We start from the raw sequence: 23,941 nt of genomic DNA, 5'->3' as shown, positions 1-23,941 counted from the left end.
AGCTTTTGGGCCAACACCGCCATAAAGCTGCGCTTTTCATAATTAGCTAAGCTATTTTGAAGAAAAAACACAGTCCCATCCAAAAGCTAAGCTTTTGGGCCAATTCTGCCATAAAGCTGCGCTTTTCATAATTAGCTAAGCTATTTTAGAAAAAGCTAAGCATTTGGGCCAATACCGCCATAAAGCTGCGCTTTTCATAATTAGCTAAGCTATTTTAGAAAAAGCTAAGCTTTTGGGCCAATACCGCCATAAAGCTGCGCTTTTCATAATTAGCTAAGCTATTTTAGAAAAAGCTAAGCTTTTGGGCCAATACCGCCATAAAGCTGCGCTTTTCATAATTAGCTAAGCTATTTTAGAAAAAGCTAAGCTTTTGGGCCAATACCACCAAAAAGCTGCGCTTTTCATAATTAGCTAAGCTATTTTAAAAGCTAAGCTTTTGGGCCAATACCGCCATAAAGCTGCGCTTTTCATAATTAGCTAAGCTATTTTAGAAAAAGCTAAGCTTTTGGGCCAATACCGCCATAAAGCTGCGCTTTTCATAATTAGCTAAGCTATTTTAGAAAAAGCTAAGCTTTTGGGCCAGTACCGCCAAAAAGCTGAGCTTTTCATAAAATAGCTTAGCTATTTAAGAAAAAGCGCAGCTCCATCAAAAAGCTTAGCTTTTGGGCCAATACTGCCATAAAGTTGTGTTTTTCATATTTAGCTAAGCTATTTTAGAAAAAGCTAAGCTTTTGGGCCAATACCGCCATAAAGCTGCGCTTTTCATAATTAGCTTAGCTATTTAAGAAAAAGCGCAGCTCCATCAAAAAGCTTAGCTTTTGGGCCAATACCGCCATAAAGCTGCGCTTTTCATAAAAATAGCTTAGCTATTTTGCCCAATATCACCAAGAGCTGAGCTTTTTTAAGAAATTAGCTAAGCTATTTTGGCCAAAAAGCATAGCTTTAGCGCAGCAGCTGTGTTGTTTTTTTCCTAAAAAGCTGCGTTTTTTATAAAAAAAAAAGCTGCGCTTTTTCGGGCCAATACCGCTAAGCTTTTAGCTATGCTTTTAGCTATGCTTTTAGCTGTGCTTTTAGCTCAGCTTTTAGCTTAGCTTTAGCGAACTTTTTTTGGCACGGGTTATGCAATCATCAGTGTTCAGATAGACAAAACCTTGAATGAGAAGTCTTATAATACTGTCAAATGTCACTGATTTTAGGAACATGTTTTGTAAATATTATTGAAATTGCAGAACATTTAAGAAAACAATAGGAAGATAAGTAATCATTATGATGAGGTTATTAAATAATGTTACGATTCTGTAAAGTCATATATTGTGACTGTAAGATATTGGCACAACTGTAACTTAACATATTGACAGAATGGTAAAACACAACAATGGCAAAAATGGAAGTACACTATTTTATAAATATCAAATTTCAAATCCCCCGCCACGGAGTGGGGAGGGGATTACAGAAACACTTCATCAGTCTGTCTGTCCGTCTGGCTGTAACATTTCGTGTCCGTGCTATAACTTACTTATGCATTGATGGATTACCATATTGCTTGGTACAAATGTTGTCTTCATTGAGACGATGAACAGTGACATTGACCAGGCTCCATAACTCAAAGATCAAAGTCACACGAGATATTTAAATGTCAGAGTACACATACCCGTGTCCGCGCTATAAACTCTTCCTACATATATCAAGTTTGGTCACAGTATGTCAGCCTTAACTGAAACAGTAATCTATTTTTAGTAACAGTGACAACGACCCTAGGGGGCCAAAAAGCATCCATTAAAGCTCTGCATAAACTTGTCCTATATACCAAGTTTGGTCACACTATGTCAACCCTTACTTGAGTTATTCAGTACTTACCATATTTCTATTTTGACCTTGACCTAGACCATAACTCTCAGGGCCAAAAACACAATCTCAGGAAAGGTCTCTATAAACTCTTCCTATATACCAAATTTGGTACCAATTAGAAGACCCTTACTTAAGTTATTCAAAACCAACCATTTTTCTATTAATAGTAACCTTGACCTTGATCATAGGGGCCTCAAACGCATTCCCATAAAAGGTCTCCATAAACTCTTTGCATATACCAAGTTTGGTCTCTTTATGTCAAACCTAGCTAAAATTATTCGATACATAAGGTGACTTTGACGCTGCTCTAACACCAGCCGCCCGAACAATGACACAGGTCATTCAAATATCTTGTTTTCCCTTTACGAAAATTTGGCTAGGAATATAAAAATGTGCCTTTCAAAAGAAATTAAAAGAAGAGTTAAAAAGGAAAAAAAAAACATTTAAGGGCAATAATTTGTATTTAGGGTTAACATGAAGTTATGTTCCTTAGTGTAAGATGGTCTTCAATAATTCTGCGAAGTATTAAGTGCATTGAATGAAGGTATAGAAGTTTTTTTATTAAAATCCCAACTTGCCCTAAAACTTTAACTTGCCCTAAAACTTTAACGTAAGTCAATCAGGGGCAATAACTTGTATTAAGGATAATATGAATGAAGGGTATAGAAGTTATCAATAAATATATCAACCTGCCCTAAAATTTTAACCTAAGTTCCATAGTCAATCAGGGGCCATTATGTGAATAAAAATTGATATGGAGTTTAAAAAATCTTACCTAATTATGTGATGGCACTGAACAACTGTGTAAAGTATTAAGTCAATTGAATGAAGGGTATTGGACTTATTAGTGAAAATCCCAACTTGTTCTAAAACTTTAACCTGCCCTAAACCTTTAACCTAAGTCAATCAGGGGCTATAACTTGTATTGAGGATAATACAGAGTTATGTAACCTCATTGTGTGATGGTCCTGAACAAATATGTCAAGTATTAAGTTAAATGAACGAATGGTAGAGAAGTTATTAATAAATATCCCAACCTGCCCTAAAACTTTAACCTAAGTTTGATAGTCAATCAGGGGCCATAACTTGTATAAAGGAGTTATCTATTCCCATTATATGATGGCCCTGAACAACTGTGTGAGGTATTAAGTCAATTGAATGAAGGGTATTGGACTTATAAGTGAAAATCCCAACTTGCCCTAAAACTTGAACCGGACACCGACACCAGAGCGAATAGTATAGCCAACCTTATTCTTAATATAGTCGAGCTAAAAAAACACAAATGTGATAATATATTTATAACATGTGTTTTCTCTTCAAAAACAGTGAAACAAGGTTATGACATCACCACAAAATATATGTATCACTTTATCGAAAATACTTAAGGCTTGCTATTTCATCGATGTTATGAATCAAGACTCATTTTCTTTTTTTAGCCAAAATAACCTTGACATTGATCTTACCTACACTACACACAATATGTATAACTTTAACAAATACTCTTTTTTTATGTTCAAATATTCAAGAATATTTTAGGTTACTGATCATACAACTTGTATTTCTATATTCTTGACCAGTGGTTGTGTACAATTTTGATCAGATTCAACATACCAGTCAGGTTGCGAGAAAAACAAATTGCCTTGTGTTTACTTGATGTAGTGCCAGCTAAAGCATTGAGGCAGGTTGTTTCGTTAAGAATCAATTGGTCCTTTCACTCTTGCAATGACAAGTTTTTCATTTTCAAACTTTCCTCTAGCGTTTATAGGGAAGAGCACTGTGAGGTAGAAGTGAAGTGCAAGATCGTCACCGATTGTTTTCAGTTCAGGTATTGTGATGAGGAGTAACTCAACTGTTGAAGATCAAGTTGGAACAGTTTCCGCATTTCATACCTACTGCTGCGTTTGATAACAACCTCAGCTGTGCAAAAGTAGGCCACTTGTGTAAGGGACTGGCTCTAACATAGAGGACATTTGTCAAGGTCCATTTACTTGTTGCCACACTCTAAAAAGATATGAAAGGAGTTTGTTATGATATCATGATAAGTGAATGTAGCACTGAAGACCTGATAACATGAAACATGAGAAATAAAATAACTCTAAACATTAAACTGAGGTGAATTTGTTAGGTTTCAAGGTTGATTTCATAAGCTTTATTCGAAATGTGAATTGACAGGTTATTTGCTATTTGATGTCAATTCTGAATCAGGTTATACAAATCAAACATTGATGGATGAATTGCAGAATAATAATTAAGATTAAGTATTTATATACAAGTAATGATTTCATTCCTTTATTCAGCTATTGAGTTAAGCAATTTTGTTAGAAAAAGTGAAAAAATGTTATTTATTTTTAGGAAGGCTTGTTTATAGGTCATGTATTTTGTGCGAAATAAATATCAAATGATGTCTAAAAAAAGATTATATTGTGAAATAATGTAAGCTTGTAGAGTTAATTTTTTTTAACATTATATGAAATTGTGAATAATTGTAAATACATTCAATTATTTATTGAAATGCATTGAAACATCCATATGTTTTTGTTTTATTAAAGGTTGAATGTACCAAAAGCAATGCTATTTAAAGTTGCAGTTAAAAACTTAGCAAAATATTTGCCTAGCTTTAGTTGTGTTACATAACAACACAAAATGCAGAAGGTTTGGGATTTCATTTTTAATATGAATGCTGGCTATTGTTCTGAAACCATAAAGTCAACAGGAAACTAAGAAAGAGAACAAACCTGGTTTTGGGCAGCGGGGCAGCACTGATATTTGTGGGCTGAAGAATACTCATTTCTTGGAACTCCTCAGTCCTGGCCCATTATTGTTGGTGGCCATTTTTTGCAGTTTTCATCTTGAAGGTGAAGCCCTTTCTGTTCAATATTTACAACTCTTGTGGTAGAAACTGGAATGTAGGATGATAAATATAAATATACATTTTATTGAGACAGAATCCCGTAAAACATGTTTATTATTTTAAACTAATGCACCAGTCAATTGTAACCACGACCCCCAAGGTCCGGGGGTATACCCGGGATAGCCGGGAAAATGGACCATGTTTTTAACTTTCAGGTGGCCCTGCATTGCCGGGATGGTTATGTCTCGCTTTAAATATAGCAAGGAATGGGCCTTACCTAGGGCCCCTGGGGTGCGGGGGCATTTGGCGCGATTAAACCATCTGTTCATCGTGGTTTCAATTGACTGATGCATTAGTCTAAAATAATAACTGGTGTATAATGAAAACGATGCAAAAATTTAATGACTACGAACAAATCACCTTAAACTCGTTACATACAGACTGACATGCAAACTTTGCGCATGCATTACGAAGAAGGGCTTGAAATATCATCCCTACCATTGTGACTCATTCAGTTAGACGCGTTAATGTCCAAATCAAACGTTTTTGTTGCGGTATTTCACTTCGAATCAGCCTCTCGCAATTTTGACCTTGACCGCACACTCGCCTCTTAATCTGAAATGCAAGAAGTGTTTTCATTGGACGGCTATCATTCCTGGTTTTAATGACGCAATTTGGAAAAGCCTTCAAATGTTGTCCAAAATGAAATTAGGAATACCGCAAAAAACCGTGCTACTGTTTAAATCGAAAGACACGAAACCTGCTTTTAAAATGATAAATATAAAATAACAATAGTTTTTCAGTTCACTACGTAAAAAGAAAATGAAAATACCTTTCCCCAACCGCCAGCGTGTTGACCACGATATCCCTAGTGTACTGGACGCTTGCATCTGACCCGTACGTGTCATAACCGGGTAATCAGATAATAGACTGGTTCACCGATTTTCTAAGATTATTGTAAGATACATTCTGCGCATTCGTGGTTTATTCTTTTATGTAAAAATATTTAAATAAAAAAGAGAAGTTTTCTCAACAACTGTGCCTTTATGATATTTTTTCTCTAAAAGAGTTATTTAAAAAAATCTCTGGTTTTAATTTGCCTTATATTTTCAAAGATTCACATATTAGAAGATTACCAATCTTCTATTGCAAAATCGAACAGGAACCAGTCTAATGGCGAACTGCTTCGGAATTATCCGAGAGTGGACGGTAAGAAACGGCGCATGCGCGATCAAAACAATGAAAACGCCGCATGCGCAAGCCCATTGCACCAGGGACACTTCTAAAACAATCAATATTTGCGTTCAAGGTTCACTGTGATCTTGAACTTGGACCTGATGACCCCTTAAATCAATAGGGGTTATCTACTGGTCAGGCCCAACATTCACGTCAAGTTTGATGACCATCTGTCCTTCAATTGGAGTTATCACTTAGACAAGCTTTGGTCTACCAACAAAGCTGCGAATCGTCCGACCAACATGTGCAATGCAATATACCCCTCTCCCTCGAAGGGGGCATAAATATAAACAATAACATGAGTATACATAACATGCAGGTTTTCTGGCTTTCAAATTGAAACGAGGATAATAACTTTATGACAGTTTAGCAAACAAAAACAGTACAAATCAGTATTTATAAAATAACAAGTCATTCACAAAAGTATACAAAAATGATCTGATAATATTGTTTATATTATATTTTAATATTTAAGAAAATCAAGAGGACAGATCGAGGGCTGATCGCGAAACTGTTCCATTTGACATATTTTCAGAAACCACTTTTTGGCAAAAATATATATATAATACTGTGATACATATCCTACAAAAATATTAAGTTCATATCTCTACAAATATTTATTTTATTCAACATTTGTCCGTTCCATCTGGCAAAGCAATTTTATTTTCCGAAACTGTTCCATGTGAATATGCAAGCAAATAGGACAGTTTTGAAGTCAATTTCAAATTATTTTTTCAAATGGAAATTGTTCTATTTGAATAAAGGTGTTTTTTGTCATTCATTTCTTAGATTTATATGAATGAAAAGTGTGGATCTAAACTTATATGGCTAAAATATATATTTTTTATCAAAATACTTCTTCTGTTTTTCAAATGGTACAGTTCCGCAGTATTTTTATCTTTGATAAGAATTAACTTTTACTGCGAAACTATACAAGTGCTGCACATTTCTCAATATTTGGCACATATTTTATCAATAATGATATTTATATCATTAGAATATAAGTATATAGTTACTATATGATCATTAAATAAATTGAAATTAGAAAATATTCAAAAAATAAAAAGATGCAATGTCATTATGATCATATCTGCATGATGTGATGTGAATTGAAATGTTTATGTTAATAAAAGTTTGGATATTATATAGTTTGAAAAAAAATATAAAAAAATATTATTCTTATTATTACTATTTTGATAAATCTTTATTTATCTAATATCATTTAAAGTGACACTCATATTCAAAATTCAATTAATAAGACATACACAAAAAAGTCATGTATAACAAACATAAATTTTGAGTGATAAACCTTTAACTACTTACTAAATAATGCACATATGAAAACTATTAAAAACTGCTTACAAGATGGTAACTGTGTATTTAATAGCTGAAAAATATTAAACGATTGGTGAGTGCAAAAAGATTTACTATGATCTTCTAATTAGGTAGAAATACCGTGTTTTCTGCACCTTTCTTTTAAATTAAACTTAGCATCCTTCATAAGAAACATTGTTTTAGACATAATTATTCATCCTTTTTAGTATATTATAACAATTGTATTAATTATGGTTAATCTTATTTGGGAGTACTAGAGTGTATCTTTAAGTATAATGGATGACTTATTATTTTACCTATTCTCCCACATAAAAAAAGAGGAATCAGACCACACATTTTAAATCATTCAACAGAAATTTAATTCATTCTAGATATTAACTATCAACTTTGTGACAAACAATTTAAAGTTTGATCTTTTCACTTGATTTTACTTCTGTTTTTACCTCAAGTTACCAGAATTTTTTTTTATACAATTTCAAAGGGACTTAAATGGCGTCAAAAGTATTCATGAATATGTTTGAAGATTTAAACTTAATATTTTCAAATAAAGCAACAAAAATGCCCAGTTTTGTAACACAGCAACTGCAATTCTAATAGTTATGGCCTTGTGCAAATGGCCTTGTGCAAACTATAAACAGCAAAATTCTTATTCTTATTCAAAGTGAATTCTTTATTTGCCACATTTGAAAGGTGTTTCTTTGTTTTTGTCTTATCATTAATCAGAACAGTTTCCAGTAGGCAAAGCTTTTACCGTGCAATAAGTTGCATGCAGATAAATAACAACAATGTTTATGAGTAGGATTGAAGGACTTGGCTATATTTTCAACTATTTTAAGTGTGAACTAGTACATTTTGCTGCAATATTGACATAAAAAGTTAACTCGAACAATTAATTAAAAACGGCTTTGGGGTGCCGACCGGAATTGCCCCCTCCATCATCCCCCTACAATACAACACACACACTACTTATCTGAAAACCACTAATTCTAGTTGTTTATTAAACTGACTATTTGTTATTGTTTATAAGGTTATATTGATTCCCAAAAAGTGTGGTGAAGTGTATTATATTATAAATCATTAAGATTCATATCAAGAGTAAATAAAAATGACTAAGCAATCTTCAAGCATAAGTTAAATTTCAAAATGCTGTTCTGATTGACTATTTAGAGAGTGCGAAAATTGACAATATGTTACTAAACAGTTACAGCATCCATTACCCTTGTAATTATAATACATTATAACAAATAAAATGAATTTGTTGTTTAATTTCAACAATTGAAGTATAAAATCAGCTAATATCAGAAACAGACTGTTCACTATCAAATACTTTGTCAATAGACTTTCAGAATGATGCACGTAAACTGGATGAGCCTCAGTTTAAGAATTAATATGGCAATGCCATATTTGCATTTAAAATAACTAATAACAAACCAACTTGTTAACTCTGAATTTTTAATCAGACTTTAGCTTAGCTCTCTGAGTCACAACAATGATCCCATATTTCATAGTAAATTATAACAAGAGGCACATCAGTGCCTGTGCTCCACTGGCCAAAAGGTTCAAGCAAAGACCACCTAACGAACATTTTCATCAAGTTTCATAGAAATACAATCATCAATTTTTGAGGAGAAGTTATTTAAAAAAATTTTTTACTTTAATAGCTCTGGCTGCCATGTTGTGCAGTAGACCGAAATGATTTGGGCAATTTGAGTAAAGGAGCACCAAACAAACATTTCTGTCAAGTTTTATCGAAAAAAGGTCATCGGTTTCGACGACAAGTCGTATAAAGTTTTTTTTATTTTTTAGCTCTGGCAGCCATGGTGTGCAGTGGACTGGAACCATTTAACAAATTTTGGTTAATGACCACCCAAGGAACATTTCTGTCAAGTTTCATCAAAATCTGATCATCGGTTAACATTTAATCTGAATAGATTATGAAGCAAATATCTAACCTGAACAAGAACTGACGAGATAGAATCGACTTGGTGTTTCACTTACACTTTTCGGCCATTTAAGTTACTAAAAATAGCTGTTTCATAAACTTTCAGAATGTCACTTAAACGAAAATTAATGTTCAGTCTATATATACTTTCCTATGTATAAATGTAAGGTTTTTAAATTGATCTTTTTGTGAGAACTTTATGCTTATATGTTTACTCATAAATTATTATTGTTTAAAAATTATTTAAAGATGCTATACGTGAAAAATTAAGACATTATTTTTTTTTCTATTAAAGGGAGGTAATTCAGTAGTAAAATGTAATCAAAGCTATTAAAGCATGGCATTTCTTTTCTAACCATGTTGATATTATTACAGTCTATTCAAGCAAGATGCCTTTTGTTTTTACATAGTACCCATAGGTTCTGAAAAACAAGGAGCACTATTCCCAACAGAAGGATGTCACTCCCTATCACTGCATGAGCATCATAATAAAGAAATGTTTACTCAAACTGCAAGCTGCTCAATTGAAATAGGTATTTACCGCAAGCATACAGTTTTATAATGTGGCAAAATAGTCAGACTACTAGATTGTCATTCGGACTAGTAAAATATGCCATTATGCTAGTCCAACTGGCTAGTAGGTTAAAATGTTTTTCGTGAAGACTGCGGACGAGAAGTCCTTAAAGGTTTTTCTATTTTTAACTCTCGCAGCCATGTTGTGCAGCGGACCGGAACCATTTGGGCAATTTTGGTTAAAGGGCATCCCGATGAACATTTATGTAAAGTTTCATCAAAATCTGATAATCGGTTTCTGAGAAGATGTAGTTTAACGTTTTTTTCTATTCTTAGCTCTGGTGCCCATGTTGTGCAGCAGACCAGAACTGTTTGGGCTATTTTGGTTAAGGACTACCCAAGTAACATTTCTGTCAAGTTTCATTGCAATACGATCATCAGTTTCTGAGGAGAAGTCGTTTAAAGGTTTTTCTATTTTTACCTCTGGGGGCCATCTTGTGCAGTGGACCGAAACCATTGAAGCAAATTTGATAAAGGACCATCCAAGGAACATTTCTGTTAAGTTTCATCAAAATCTGATCATCGGTTTCTGAGAAGATGTTCTTTAAAGGTTTTTCTATTTTTTTGCCCTGGCAGCCATGTTGTGCAGCGGACCGCTACCATTTGAGCAATTTTGGTTAAGGACCACCCAAGGAACATTGCTGTCAAGTTTCATCAAAATCTGCCAATCTGTTTCAGAGGAGATGTCGTTTAAAGATTTTGCTATTTTTAGCTGTGGCGGCCATATTGTGCAATGGACCAGAACCATTTGAGCAATTTTAATAAAGGACCACCCAAGGAACATTGCTGTCAAGTTTCATCAAAATCTGCCGAACCGTTTCAGAGGAGATGTCGTTTAAAGATTTTGCTATTTTTAGCTCTGGCGGCCATATTGTGCAATGGACCGGAACCATTTGAGCAATTTTGGTAAAGGACCACCAAAGGAACATTCCTGTGAAGTTTTGTCAAAATCCGCTTATCAGTTTCAGAGGAGATGTCGTTTAAAGTAAAAGTTTACGCACGCACGCACGCACTCACGACGGACAATCTGTGACGACATAAGCTCCATGGCCTTCGGCCAGTGGAGCTAAAAATGATAAAATATGTTGAATTGGGAGGTAAAGGTCCTGATTCTGCCAGGCAGATTCATTTCAAATGCACAAAGATATGTGACCACAATCATGCTTGGTATGCCTTAGTGTTTACACTCATGTCTCTATTAAATGGATTGACAGACAGATCTGATGAAAATAATCGCCAACTTTTAATTACCGTAGTTCATTTATTGGTCATATATATATACAGTTCCTTAATATCTAGACGTTTTGCATGCGCGCTGGCTAGTAAAGAGATATCCTTGCCAAACACTAATAAATAAGTGTTTTTACTCCATTAACTATTATTAAAATTGTTTAGTCGAGATATTTTACTGTAGTATTTGGATGATACACAGGGTAGTTATTATTGGCCACCAAAAACGATATGATTGTTCATGATCGGCTGAAGACTATATGAATAAATATCGAGTCCAGGATATCCATGCAAAATTTCACACGATTCACTAGACTCTGACTGATGTTACATTGCAGTGATTTGGTCATTATCGCAGATATAACGAGTACACAAATACTTGTAGTCTTTTTAACTGATGTTGTCACACTTTTTTAACTGATTGTTGTCACACTTTTGGTTTGTTCTGTTTTGTACAACTGTACAGATGTTTAGCTCAATCGTAAAAAAATACCCATATTTTAGAGGCTTTTTTTTCACAATAAAAAGAAGGTTTATAGTTCAGAGTTTACTTTAAAAACTTACATCATAGATATTTATATCATGCAATCATTTTTTTCATGATCAAACGTGTTTCTTGCTTGGGAATATTTCAATAATATTATATTATTTGTTCATTTAACTGAGGAAAAATGTTTCTTGAAATGCATATTTTTTTTTTCTGCAAATCATGCTTAATTAATGTTATTCATCTTATGTTTCAACTATTAACTTCAGTTTTCAATTTAAAAAAAAGGTTTCAGTTCATAGTTGTTAAATTTTAGTCATTTAATCTGGTAAAAACATTCGGTAACTGATATATGAAGCGCAATTCGAAAATGGCAAATAGGACAGTTTCGCAGTAATTTTAATTTCATATCTTGCTGCTTTTTTCCTAAAAGTGACAAATTTTCATAACTATTTTGTGTATAAAGTTATGAACCATCATTTAAATAGTAAAATTGCAATATAAACCATACTTTTTAAAATAAAATTTCATATAGTTTCGCAGTGAAACAAGAGTTTAGTTTTTAGGCAATTTTGACCGTGAAACTGTTCTAAGTAACATAAAAAAAAAATATTTGTAATAAATACATATTTTAAAAAGGCATTGGTTAAAATCTGAGTCATACCTATACTTCTGACATCATTTTGAACTAAGTTTCTGAATATAGTAACAAGAAAAGCCTTAATAAGAAAAATAAACAGTTTTTAGCTTCTCCTGAACAATTTACAAAAATGCAGATGGAACAGTTTCGCGCTCAGCCCTCGAGATAAGATCCATCTGCAAAAATTGTGTTCATCTACTGAACCCTCCTTGGCAAAAGGCCAGTGTATTGTTCTTAGGGAATCGCGAAGGTTTCCTGGTCGCCACACAACATAAGAGAAAAGCCCTCTTGTCACCAGCCAAAAAATAACTCAAAACACAATATAAGTCACCTAGTAGCAGTTGGGTCGCGCCTGGTCCTCCTCATCAATGAACACAAGAAATCCTGCCTCATCAAATAGGCAAGGGTTAGAACCTCTTCATTTAAAACAAGGAGGTCAGAGTCCTGAAAGAGGAAAGGTTTATCAAAAGCCAGTAGCATAATTCACAGATACTAAGATTAAAAACAAGAAATATCCAGTGATGTGCTACTATTAAGTCATACTTACTTCAGTACAAATGTTCAAGAAAGTTCTCAGCACGCACCTAAACAGGAGTGCTTTTAATAACTTAGTAGATACAAACTTTGCCAGCATATAGAAAAACTTTTTAATGTTTATAAAATAACACAGCCCATATTTCATACATGCCAACAATTCAACTCGGTCTGCCTGTGTGTGACTACATGCATGTTAAGATGTTTAAAACCATATGATTATACTCAGTATGCTGTTTTTTTTAGAAAAATACAACACTAGACTTCCTAAGAAGTAATAAGTACAAACATGCAAATGAGTTGTCAAGTATCCATTTCTCAGTACAAATTTTCAAGAACTCATTAGCAGTATTAAATAATGTAAAACCAGCTTTTAAATTCACATGAAATGTTATAAAATTGTTCATAAATATCTACTTTATTTAACATTTAGGTACACTCATGTCTTAGATCTATGCTTAATTTTAGTTTCTATAAGGTTCTTTCAGCAGTTTGAGAAAGACGGGCTTCCCCGGCAATAACAAACTCTTTAACTCTGCATTGAAATGTCGCGGCAGTTGAAGCACACTCAAACCAGCTTGGAGTTCTACTCCCTTCCTCAGACTCTGGTCCAGCACCTCTTATACAGCATTATGAATCCTGGCTCCATCTTGATGACCCTTATAATTGCTCACTGATGTGGCAGCTTTGTCAGCTTGCCCACTTGTTTCTAAAGATAATAAATAATATTACAAGTAAAATTGTAACTTTAAAATAGCGCAGCGCATTTTTTGGCAAAAGGCACTAGACATTTTGGTAATTTTGAGTCGCGAATATTCCTAAATAGGGAAATTTTACAGTAAAAAAAACAAGATTTTCAGTCTCCTGCAAATGGAGAATTTTTTATAAATAAGTTTATTTTCCCGTTCAAAAGACTTTAAATGCCTGAAATATCAATACTTGGGGTATAAATATCTTTAGCTATAAATCATGACACAAAATATTTCATACTGATAGATCTCTGAATGTGATGAAAATCAATAATTTTCATTTTTTGCCTTTGTTTGACTAGGATTTTTTTCTGAATATTGTATATTTTGCTTTGGGAATGGGTCTGATAGTCGGAGCTGTGGGTACTATAGAAAAAGCCCTGAAGCTGACTCTCATTATTGATCAACTTGTTTACCGTTATTCCAAAATACCGCACCAGTCAGTTGTAACCCCCCCCCGTGCGGGAAGCAGGGAGTTTCACTTTAGGTCCAGAAAATATCCCTGAACTGCTGGTAAAATCCCCACCAAATGCAACTGCACCCCGGGGATCAAAGGTAAGGCTCATTCCCCGCTATTTAGGCACTACACAAAACCACCGCATTCACCCAGGTTCACATTGGAGGTAAAACAAGGCCCATTTCGCCGGACATGGGGTGAGTGGGGGTGGGGGGGCGTAGTTACAATTGACTGTTGCATAATTCTTACAAGTTCACATTTCAATTGCAAATACTGACATGTTTTGGAAAATTGAAGAACATTTGGGAAGTATAATGGCAATTAAAGACAGATGATATAAAAGAAGTCAAAACGGTCAATTTGTGAGAATTCAGCTTTAAAATATACACTATCCAAAAAAATATGGAAAGGAGTACCCTCCAAACATAATTGTGCCCCCCATAACATATTAATTATTACTGGATCAACTTGTGGTTTAAATTTTATGTGTGCAGTTTCACGTATGTGTAGTGTCAAATTATAGAGTGATCTAGTTTTGGATTCTTAACTCTCTGCATCATTCAAGTACATTCAAATACACATTTAAGATGGATTTCTAAGATGATGAATTGATGTGTTATAAACTTACACTGTTTTTGTTTTTGGTTGGCTGTGTTATGGTATTTGAATCGATGGATTATAGGCTCATCAACATTCTCTTTTAATATCAATTTGCGATAAGGGAATGCTTGGAGGTGACTGAAAATACAAAAAAAAGAATTGTATCTATACTGTACAGACTCAGTAAATTATCTACCTGACACCTTACAAGTATGCGTTGCTCAAAACATAATACTGTACGAATCTATGATAAATTAGGCGCGATTGAATATTAACGTAATTTTATCCCACCCACTTCAGTTGAAGACATGCCTTTTGATTTATGGTAGAATTTAGAAAATATAAACAAAATAAAGCAAGTTCCTTCATTACCTCATTAAAAAGTCGGTAAGAAGTAAAATAAAATAATGCTCTAACCTCAAGAGTAACTGGTAGAAACATTTCTTTTGATCATGATTGTAGCTGAATGAAAGTCGCTATCCCAAGTATCAGTTGTTTACATACGGGCGCTTCATTCATGTATTATGCAAATGATCGATTCCGAAGCTGGCTACTAACGGCTACGAACTGTGGCGGGTAATTCGAAAGTTGATATCTTTGATCTTCAAAATATCAACAAATGCGAGTTTTCTTTATAAAAAATTAAAATGTAACATCAAATGAATATGATATGAACTAGTAAAAAAAAAATATCATAAAATTTTAACTTTATTTATGCTCACATATTTTTCTTATTACCGCTGAACGTACAACTTTAATTACTTTGAATATTACTCTATGCAATGAACATCGGACTTAAAAAGTTAGAAACTTACTTTTGAAATCAATATTCATCCCTGATTTCATCTTTTTGTTCAGCAAGCTTCTGTCATCTGAATAATTAAAAAAAGGAGACTGGTCACATTCACAATGAATAATTGATAGATTAACCGAGACTTACCTTCGTAGAGGGGAAGTTGAAGGTTGATTGGAACTTCATCACTGCAAACCCCTTAAGAGCTCAACACGAGAGCGCATAATTGATGTTTTCTACCACTAAACACAAACCGCAAGAATTTCCTATCTTCACAGACTGCTATGGAGTAAAATGCATCTGTCAGATCAACAGATGCAAACCAACAGTTTTTCCTGATGGCTGCATTATTGCCGTTGACAATGTTTCCATTTTGAAATGTATTTTATTTGTAAAATTTTTATTAAATGGCTTCATGTCGAGTATTATTCTTATCTTATTATTGGTTTTTGGTCTGTAAAAAATGTTCGATATAAACTCTCCATCCTCTGGTGTGTTTTCAACCTCTTCTACAATATTTTGTGATATGAACTTCTGAATTTCTGTGTTGATTTCGTTTTGTTCTTGAGGACTAAACTTGTATGGTATTGGTGAAATAACTTGAACAGGCAATCTGTTTACTTCAAGCTTGTATCCCATAATTGTTTTTATTATCCATCTATCATGTGTAATTTGTTTCCATGCATTAAGAACTAGTTTCGTTTTTCCTGCTTTAAAATTTTATTTTGTGTTGTGTTCTTTAAAAAACATGTGATACCACTTACATTTCCACTTTTCCTGTTGGTGAATGATAGGGTTCCATCTCTGATGTTGATTTGCCCCTTGCGGGTGCTGGCCTAAAAAAGCGCACTTGTAATTTTGGTTAATGATTACTTTCGTTTGTTCGGTTGATTTTATGGCTTCTGGAATCTTGTCAAATAGTTTTTCGACTGATGCGTCTTGGTTGGCCAAATGTTTGAATTTTGGTTGTATTTGTCTTTTTATCATTTCTCTTCTATAATAAATGGTTTTCCTGATGCCATTGGTGGCCAGTTTGAAAGCATCTGATAAATGCTCCTTCAGTTCTTTGTCCTGGGATGATTGAACACATTCCAGTGCTTTTACAGTAGGGCAATAATATTGTGAGACTCTTGTAGGACAAAGTCAATCTGCTTTGGGCTTCACACGGCTCATTTGTCGCCATAAAAATTCATCAATTTTTGGGACATGTAAATATTCAACATTCTCAGGTCTTTTGTTTTTGTTCAGAATGTTCTTTTTTTTTCAGCGGCCTTATTTTTTATTGATTTATTTGCAATTTCTGCCATTTTAGAATTAATTGGCTCTCCAGTTTCTGTTAATTCAGTGCAGAAATGTCCTGAGGTGTTCTGTGACACTTACCACTTATCCTGTCCCAAGTCAGCCAAGTGATATGGAACAAACGCGTTTTTGACTGTAATCTTTAAAGTGACACTCCTATGCAAAATCAATACATATACATGTATACCAAACACAGATTTTGACTGATAAACCTTTCACTACTTACTAAATAATGCATTTATGGAAAATATAAGTTACTGATAACAAGATTGTAACCGTGTGTTTAATAGCAGAACACGCAAAAATATTAAATGATAATGGCAAATGCTAAAAGTTTTACTGTGGTCTACTATAGTTTTATAAGGTATACTGTCTTTTATGCTCATTTCTTTCAAATTCAACTCGGTATCCTTCATAATAACCATTGCTTTTGACATTTATTCATCCTTTTTGGAATATAAAAACATTATTATTAATTGGGAAAGATCTTATTTGGGAGTAATAGTGCATCTTGAAGTGTTTACCTGGTGGTAGTTAACCACAGGAGATATTATAGTGTTACTTTAAACGTGCTAACCTTGTTTTAATTTATCAGAAAAAGAAAGAGGTCAGATATGGTTGTAAGACCCTAACAAATGTAAAAACACAACAACCATTTTAATTGTGCCAACCTTTTTGTAGTTTATCAGAGGAAATGAAGTTTTTCTCCATGTATGGAGACATGTGGAGGCGGAGCGGGAAGGAGAAATGTGTGATGACTTTCTTCTTCATCATTGCCAGCATGTTAAACGTGTAACACATCGTGTTGAAACAGATTATTTTCGGCAGCTTCCTGAAACACGCTCTGGAATCAGAGGGAAGAATATTTCAGTTTGAGCCTGTATCCTTGGCACACTATAAGGAGTTAACAGAGAAATGAGTGTCTTTTAAAACAACTGTGTCTTACCTGTTCTCAGTGCACATGTTGCATTCTTCACGGTATATACTAGGGATGGCAACGAGTAGTAAAATTCGTACTCGAGTACTCGGACAATCTTTCGATCGAGTACTCGGGTACTCGATTACTCCGAAAAAATGAATTCGTATTTGGGAAAGACAAGATCGTGTTTACATGTATCGTTCATGGCGTAAATTGTGCGTTGGTCGTATTATTGGTCATTTTCTTCTTTAAATCAGACTTTCATTATGTACTTAATTAAAGGAAACCAAATGTTGTTTCATGCTTTTAATTTTGTCTTTTTCATTCACTTAAATGATTTTATATATAAGTATGCACTGCAAATTAGCTACAATATAGCTGGAAAGTTAAACCCGGCCGCGGATTTTATTCGAGCGTCTAGATAATCGAGATTTATAATGAACATCAGAATTACAATGAACGAACATTAATAGCATAATGAACGAAATACTTCATACTGTATTATTGTTGTTTACCTCATTAATATTCATAATTCTTGATTTAAGATATCAACCAATCAATTGTGATAATCATTAAAAAAAAAAAAATTAAAATACGCCCATTAAGAAATCAATGCTTGTAATGGTCGCTACTGGTTCGCTCGTTAGCATCCATTGTTTGCTGAAAGGTCTCGAATTGGTAAACAATAGAATTGTGTAGGTGAAAGCTCCACTATCAAAACTTCTCTAATTGACATCAGTGCTAATTGGAAATAGGGGCCCTTTGTTGACAGTTTGCAACTCTCAACTAATTTATTAGGGTCAATTGTGTACACAGCGGGGATTAGAGGGTCACCGTAAATTGTCCTCTTGGCAACTAACCAGATCTGTCACTTTGTCTGTAAATAGTGTATTTGGTGATTTTTAGATTTTTTATTTTTTTTCCGAGTACTCGAGTAGTGATTTGGTACTCGAGAACTCAGACGATCGATTGAGTACTCGAGTACCCAGGTACTCGTTGCCATCCCTAGTATATACACAACCCCTTTAGGATGATAACACATTACAAACTAGTGTTTAAACCCTATATGGGGCTTACCTTTTCTTATCTCGAACCTTCTTGCTACACTTGGAGCAGGTGTACATGTAATATATCTCCCTCTAACATGTCCTTCACTGTAACCTCATCAAGAGACTCCTAAAAACAAGCAAACAACACATGATTGTAACAACACTTAAGTCCTGCACCATTTATAGGTTATACCATCATATATAACGTTGGTTGTGAATATGATCCTTAATATTTACTGACTCTGCAGACATGTGGCAGACAAAATATAAAAATGATAATCATACATAACTTTGATCCTTGATATTAACTGACTCAGTCACTCTTGTAACAAGTTGGGAGCATCTTCTTAGCCAGTCCATTCCACAGATTGAGATTTATAACCCCACATGGAGGTCAAACCTTTTTGAGGTTATTTCAAAATTTTACAACAGTGATGACTATGATCATATATTGCTAATACTCATAATGCTAATCCTGAACCTGAGATCCTCATTCTAATTGTTATGACAATCTTTATTCAAACACCAATATATGCATGTACCAAAACCGCATTGATGGATCAAACAACTTACATATAGGTTCTTCATGTCTGTTACTTGACAGCGGACTGTGTAGAACTCTTCAAGTGTCCGACTCACATGTTCACAGTCCTGCAAAAATAATAATGCATTGCAATAACTGTAAGAGCGATTGGCTCTTTCAAGACTTTCCCCTCCTCCAAGAATTATAACAGATGTGAAAACTAGAAAGTAATGGTGTATTTGAAACATTTAGCAAGACCAATTTTGCCAAGGAACTCTGTGTAGTATCAGCCGCCAATAGCATAATACAAACCGAAACTGAGAACCCCACAAAGGCTATGACAATAAAGTTTTCTTGAATAGAAACATCTAAGCTTAAAATTTTGCTAATAAATTTAAAACGAATCAGTGAAGAGATAGAGGATATTTGTTTATTTCAGTGTAAGATCGTATTTTATTAAACTTACATTTTCCTATCGGTCAAAACAGCATGTCACATAAATGCTTCAAAAAGCGTTGCACTCCTGCCATGCAGTTATTAGCCTAATGCTGATAGTGAGTGCATCTAGTACAGTTATTAGTGCTGAAATCTAAAAGTATTCATCTAATACTTCCTCGAAATGCAACTTAACCTGTTTTTAACTGAACCATTCAAATTTTACACACCACTAAGTAGTAAATGTTGCACTCCTGACAAACTCTGGTTGTCATCATATAGTGTCAGATAATTGGAGGGATAGTAGTTCACAATGTACATTTTATGGCCTGAACTCAAAGATTACATGCATTGCTTCACAATTCACATTTTAAATCTCAAGAAAAATACTTGCACTATAAGTTTAAGACTTTCTTTTGAAAAGTTTCCTTAATTATTTGTGCGATTATTTTTTTATAGTATGTTTGTTCATTGCCATGGTTTTACAAGAAAACTACAATTACTAGCACTCTGAGGAAAAACAGCTTAAGTAAGGTATTGAACAAATGAACAAAGTTGGATTATAACTAAGTATTTTCTTAATGAGAGCCATTCAAATTATCCATGTTATTGTAAGTGTCCCAAATATCTGTTGCACTCCTGACATTTCTGCTATGTTTTTTTCAAATAACTTTTTTTTGGTCCGACATATTCTAATAAAACTTTGCAAAGTAGTGCAAAACGTTGGTACATAAATGAAATACAGCGAATTATGCATATTGCTTATCAAGAAATAATTATACAATAGCAAAACTTAATGGTGCCATTTTTTTGAAACAGCTTCTTGTCTGTGAGGGGAAAGGTGGCTTAGGTGACTGGTGGACTCGGTATTTCTGCCCACACACAACACGGAGTATCTGAAAATGACAGAGACTGGCCATGCACTTATGTTACATAAACTGGAAATACGCCTCTGTACACAGGCAGTTATCCGATGACACTTCTGAACAACAATTGTTAGGCGCCCAATATAGCAGTACTGACAACAATGCCATAACATGTATATATGTCATGGAGCTGTGTTGGTTCTGTGGCGTCAAAACCACTGCAAATGAGCAATTCACTTGAAATATCTGTTTAGCAAAAAGATAGACTATTACATGGCAGCTTTTGTGACTCATTGCACACCCAGAACATCTAGTCACATGACAGTAGTCTCATAGGGATCTTTAAAATTAACAAAAAGTATCAGAAAGCTGTTGAATACAGCATTATATTGCTTAAATTTGAGGCAGGCAAATATTTTTAAGGAAAGAACTATTGTAGAAGTTTGTAAAAGAATATCCCAAGCTCCAGCTAGATGATTTAGGCCTTAATTCAAAGTGTTTATCAGTATCACAGCAGAGTTACTTTAATCAAATATCATCAAAGTAACTTAGAAAAATAAGAAATTTAATAAGAATAGACTTTTAACTCTGTCACATTCATGGCAGAATGTCTGATGATGGTCTTTTAAAAGATGCCGACCGAAACGGAGAATGCCCATACAAAATTTTCAGCAGGCATCCGGCCAGAATTTGGCAGGAAAGTGGCAGGAAAACCATATTTACGCTCGTAATCTGGCAGTAATTTATTTGTGGGCAGGAAAGTTATGTACCTGGACTGGAACTTCATTCATTTACGTACGGAAAATATACAAAATGTTACAAAATTACGGTTGGAAACTGATTCTGGCCGTAATTTCAAACTTAGAAAATTTCTGAAATACTTTTTACTGCTAAAACAGACTTAGTTTTACATGACACACGTAAAGTTCATTTTTCTGGCCGTAAATAGAGACTTCCATTTTTTTCTTAATGACTTTTATGTTTAATGGTGCTTCATCAGAATTTGTCTTTATTTTTATTCTTATTATTAATATTAATATTATTTATTTATTATCATTATTTATTATTATTATTATTATTATATTTTTTATTATTCATTATTATTATTATTATTATTATTATTATTAAATTTTCATTTCATAAGTTTAAGAAAGCAAAAAAGATAAACATACATTCTAGTGTTATTGGTTTATAACCTTATTAATGTTAATTGTTCTTCCTTTCACTATACACTTTTCTAAAGCAAAACATGAACATAAATAATTCAGTTTTGTATTCTTTAGAAATTAGATACCTTTTATCAGTGTGCTCTGTTAGTTTATTGACCAAGCTATTTCTCACAGTACAGGCTGGGCTTATCAGATTATCTAAGGTCAGGCAGAAAATTTGAGTGAGTATGCAGAGAATCAGGGCCCGTATTCACGTACGTGTCTTAGCCTCAAATGTAGACTTAGGACTCAAGACTCAGACTTTGGGCTGTAAAACGGTATTCACTAATGTTTCTGAGATCAAAGTTTGAGTTCAAAGTCTGAGCCTGAGTCTCAAATGTTGAGTCTATAATTTAGAAGCTTTGCAACCTTCAAAGATGGCGGCTGGACATAGAGCTATCGTTAGAGATCGTATGTTTCTGAGGCAAGTGCCACGTCCTCGTGTTTTTCGCGATAGGAGTAACCCTCTGGAGGACCTACGGGAAGAGGATATATTTGCTCGTTATCGTTTCCGGCCGGATACGATCTACTTCATTGTTGATTTATGCCAGGCAGCTGCCCGGGACACAGGCAGATGTTTCGCAATACCTTTGGTGTTGTGCGTTTTAAGCTATCTGCGATTTTTGGCAACAGGAGCTTTCCAGTTGACTGTCGTTGACACTGTCAACCTGAGCCAGCCCACAGTAAGCAGAGTTTGCCGCCAGGTTGGACAGGTGCTTTCTGCCCTTGCATACCGGTATATCAGCTTCCCCTCCGGTGATCGTGTCCGTCAAGTGAAGCAGCAGTTCGGTGCCATGGCTGGTATGTAATATCCACTAAATATTCACTTCTTAAGCTTAAACTTTAAAGGAATTACTCAGCTAAAAAATGTTGTTTACGTCACCTCCATGAAGGAGAGTATTCCTAGTGGGACGTAAACCTTGTACCCTGTTATGTAGGTTAACCTAAAAATAGCTCACCTATAGTCTTTTTCACTCTTTCTGTCATGAATACATGTATGTTTATGTTTACCTGGTTTTATGTATACATGTATGAAGTAAGCAATGATAAAAAAGGCTTGACAAGTGATTTTTAAGCATGACAATAACTGATATAAATGAAATTGTGTCTGTTTGACATATTCCTTCATTTCAATGCAAATATTACTGTTGATATACTGTAAATATTTTAGTAAAATAAGTTATAATGACATGTACAAGGAGTTCTACATGTATTTCATCAGTATTGAAAGAATTAACTAATATATACAATATTGATAAATGATCCAATTCCTCATTTGATGTAATTAAATGTTCCATGTAAAAGTCTGAGTGTGAATTTCAATACACTACAGTTTTACTATGTTTTTTCAGGAGCCATTGATAGTAACAGATGGTATACAGTTCCTCTTTTCTGAACACCTAAGACTGGGGCCAATAACAAAAAAATCTTACTTAGTCTAAAGTTATACATGATCATGTTTCAGGCTTTCCCAACGTTGTCGGGGTAATTGATTGCACCCATGTTTCGATAAAGAAGCCATCGGCCAATCCAGAAGATTACATTGGGAGGAAAGGAATTCCTACAATAAATGTTCAGGTAAATTGAATTTAATTGAATTGAATGTTATCCATTTTCCAAGATGTTGAAGTCATTTACCATAACCATCTTAATCCTTGAGTTTGTACTCAATTATAAAGGTATATTTAACATAACATTTATTGAACTGATTTGAATTATATGTAATTTAGCATTTTTGAAATCACAAATATTAAACTGTGTATATTTCAGGCTGTATGTGATGCCTCATATAGGATTACATCAGCAGTAGTGATGTGGCCAGGGAGGACACACGATGCACGAATCTGGCGCCAATGTGCACTCCGAAGGAGGTTTGAAGATGGTATGACCATGTTGTATATGACTTAATCAATGGATACATTGGTACTGTTAAATGAAACCATATGCCTCCTGTCTAGTTATAGCATGCATTCATACAGATATATATAGGCATACTAGATAAAGAAGTTAAAAATACTGGGACAATATGGCTATTTTTTAATTGATATGTTGTGTAGTTGTAACATAATGACACATTTTACCCACAGGTGATATGCATGGGTTTTTACTTGCTGACAGTGGGTATGCCTGTACAAGGTATATGTTAACCCCCTACATGAATCCTGTGGGAGAGGCACAGGCACGTTACAATGGGGCACTGTGTCGCACAAGGGTCACTGTTGAGCAAACCTTTGGAATTTTGAAGCAACGATTTCAGGTATAATAACATTTACACTTTTTAAAATTTCTCTCTGCTTTATGAATATTATACAGATGTATGACAATGTATTAATTATATAAAATGTAGTAATATAAAGTAATTTGTTC

General features: G+C 34.1%; 2 long non-coding RNA genes across 4 annotated transcripts; both read right to left on the bottom strand.

Annotated features, from left to right (window-relative positions):
- Positions 1–3,139: 3,139 nt before the first annotated feature.
- Positions 3,140–5,580, bottom strand: LOC128243268 (uncharacterized). The gene is made up of 3 exons (XR_008262806.1): positions 5,198–5,580; positions 4,584–4,747; positions 3,140–3,849 (listed from the first exon to the last, which is right to left on the bottom strand). It is a non-coding gene; the product is annotated as an uncharacterized LOC128243268 (long non-coding RNA).
- A 660-nt stretch (positions 5,581–6,240) lies between these two features.
- LOC128243269 (uncharacterized) lies at positions 6,241–22,873 on the bottom strand. 3 transcript variants are annotated; one of them, XR_008262807.1, is made up of 8 exons: positions 21,661–22,873; positions 19,116–19,193; positions 18,571–18,669; positions 17,246–17,418; positions 15,298–15,354; positions 14,900–15,084; positions 14,511–14,620; positions 6,241–13,385 (listed from the first exon to the last, which is right to left on the bottom strand). It is a non-coding gene; the product is annotated as an uncharacterized LOC128243269 (long non-coding RNA). The 3 variants fall into 3 exon arrangements; XR_008262809.1 differs by having other exon boundaries at positions 14,900–15,049; XR_008262808.1 differs by having other exon boundaries at positions 22,309–22,873.
- Between the last annotated feature and the right edge of the window lie 1,068 nt (positions 22,874–23,941).

The sequence above is a fragment of the Mya arenaria genome, chromosome 8 (assembly GCF_026914265.1).
Source record: "Mya arenaria isolate MELC-2E11 chromosome 8, ASM2691426v1".
NCBI classification, from domain to species: Eukaryota; Metazoa; Mollusca; class Bivalvia; order Myida; family Myidae; genus Mya; species Mya arenaria.
This window is presented reverse-complemented; position numbering and strand designations above follow the sequence as displayed.